This window comes from Panulirus ornatus, chromosome 61, assembly GCF_036320965.1.
Source record: "Panulirus ornatus isolate Po-2019 chromosome 61, ASM3632096v1, whole genome shotgun sequence".
Classification (NCBI taxonomy): domain Eukaryota; kingdom Metazoa; phylum Arthropoda; class Malacostraca; order Decapoda; family Palinuridae; genus Panulirus; species Panulirus ornatus.
In genome coordinates this window covers 10504977-10507476 of record NC_092284.1, presented here as the reverse complement: position 1 = coordinate 10507476, position 2500 = coordinate 10504977, and the positions used below count along the sequence as shown (strand labels likewise).

Here is a 2500-nt window from a genome sequence, read left to right as displayed (position 1 = left end):
ATTCGTCCATTTCATTCCATATTCTTCCATTTCACTCCATATTCGTCCATTTCATTCCATATTCTTCCATTTCATTCCATATTCGTCCATTTCACTCCATATTCGTCCATTTCACTCCATATTCGTCCATTTCATTCCATATTCTTCCATTTCACTCCATATTCGTCCATTTCATTCTATATTCGTCCAATTAATTCCATATTCGTCCATTTCATTCCCTCTTCGTCATTCGAAGGCTATAAACAGACAAGTATAGCCTTATCTTTATCAATAAATAATCTTTATCGATAAATAATCTTTATCAATAAATAATGTCAATATCTTAAAAAGAGAGAGAAGAAAAAGTCCCATTTATTTCCCTCTTCTTCAACGGAAGGCGATAAACAGACGTGTATAGGCGACCTGAGCGCCACCTTCTCCTAGCGGCGAGGGCGGGAGTTAAGAGCCTCACGTAGCTCAATTACCACAAGGCAGTTTCCCGTCTGGGTAGACATAGGGAGGGAGGGAGGTGGCGGCTTCTGTAACTGCCACTACACTGTGGTGTGGGGGGCGGAGCGGTGTGTTCGACCATTCTCTCGGCCGGCGGGTTCGCGTGTGGTCTACCGCGCGCTGGAGGGAGTGTCTACTGGTGATCTACGACTTCTAGAGGTGATAGACGGAGGCACAGTGAGGTGGTGCTGGTCACTGAGGGAAGCCAGGGCCTGGTTTGGGACGATTTACGACTTCTAGAGGTGATAGACGGAGGCACAGTGAGGTGGTGCCGGTCGTCTACTGAAGCGGAGTGGGTCTGTGGACGTAGTGGTCAAATTCAGGTAAGGTTCTGGGGGGGTGATGGTCTGTTGTGGGTCTTGGTTGGACGGAGGTTGGTGGTCTGCTAAAGGGGGAGAAGGTCTGCTGAGGTGGGTCTGTGTGTTATGGTCTGCTGAGATGGTCTGTGTTTTATGGCCTGCTGACGTGGGTCTGTGGTCTGTGTGTGTTATGGTCTGCTGAGATGGTCTGTGTTTTATGACCTGCTGAGGTGGGTCTGTGGTCCTCTGTGCGTTATGGTCTGCTGAGATGGTCTGTGTTTTATGGCCTGCTGACGTGGGTCTGTGGTGGTCTATGGTCTGTGTTTTTATGGTCTACTGAGATGGTCTGTGTTTTATGACCTGCTGAGGTGGGTCTGTGGTCTGTGTGTTATGGTCTGCTAAGATGGTCTGTGTTTTATGGCCTGCTGACGTGGGTCTGTGGTGGTCTATGGTCTGTGTTTTATGACCTGCTGAGGTGGGTCTGTGGTCTGTGTGTTATGGTCTGCTGAGATGGTCTGTGTTTTATGGCCTGCTGACGTGGGTCTGTGGTGGTCTATGGTCTGTGTTTTATGGCCTGCTGACGTGGGTCTGTGGTCTGTGTGTTATAGTCTGCTGAGATGGTCTGTGTTTTATGCCTGCTGACGTGGGTCTGTGGTCTGTGTGTTATAGTCTGCTGAGATGGCCTGTGTTTTATGGCCTGCTGACGTGGGTCTGTGGTGGTCTATGGTCTGTGTTTTATGGCCTGCTGAGGTGGGTCTGTGGTCTGTGTGTTATGGTCTGCTGAGATGGTCTGTGTTTTATGGCCTGCTGACGTGGGTCTGTGGTGGTCTATGGTCTGTGTTTTATGGCCTGCTGACGTGGGTCTGTGGTCTGTGTGTTATAGTCTGCTGAGATGGTCTGTGTTTTATGCCTGCTGACGTGGGTCTGTGGTCTGTGTGTTATAGTCTGCTGAGATGGCCTGTGTTTTATGGCCTGCTGACGTGGGCCTGTGGTGGTCTATGGTCTGTGTTTTATGACCTGCTGACGTGGGTCTGTGGTCTGTGTGTTATAGTCTGCTGAGATGGTCTGTGTTTTATGGCCTGCTGACGTGGGTCTGTGGTGGTCTATGGTCTGTGTTTTATGACCTGCTGACGTGGGTCTGTGGTCTGTGTGTTATAGTCTTCTGAGATGGCCTGTGTTTTATGGCCTGCTGACGTGGGTCTGTGGTGGTCTATGGTCTGTGTTTTATGACCTGCTGAGGTGGGTCTGTGGTCTGTGTGTTATAGTCTGCTGAGATGGCCTGTGTTTTATGGCCTGCTGACGTGGGTCTGTGGTGGTCTATGGTCTGTGTTTTATGGCCTGCTGACGTGGGTCTGTGGTCCTCTGTGTGTTATGGTCTGCTGAGATGGCCTGTGTTTTATGGCCTGCTGACGTGGGTCTGTGGTGGTCTATGGTCTGTGTTTTTATGGTCTGCTGAGATGGTCCTTGTTGCCCAGTTAGTTAAAAAGGCACCAGAGAAATGGCTCGTGGAATTGGACATGGTTAAGGATGTTAGACACTTGGGTAAATAGGACCACTTTTTGGACATTGATCTGTGGACCGTGGGTTTTGGGAAGAGGAGGGAAAATGTGCGAAAAGTGATGGAAATTTAGATTGGAAATTGTTTAATTTAGACCGAAAACGAGTGAACCTATGTTAAACTAGTGTTATGTAACGTAACCTAACCTAGCTTA

The 2500-nt window shown here is 48.8% G+C and overlaps 1 protein-coding gene across 2 annotated transcripts in view; it reads left to right on the top strand.

Annotated features, from left to right (window-relative positions):
* The first annotated feature begins 508 nt into the window (after positions 1–508).
* Positions 509–2500, top strand: part of LOC139767413 (uncharacterized) — a 37946-nt gene continuing 35954 nt past the window's right edge. For both annotated transcript variants that reach the window (XM_071696764.1, XM_071696762.1), the window contains exon 1: positions 509–812. The gene's annotated coding sequence lies outside the window, so the exon portion shown is untranslated. The remainder of the gene's footprint in view (positions 813–2500) is intronic.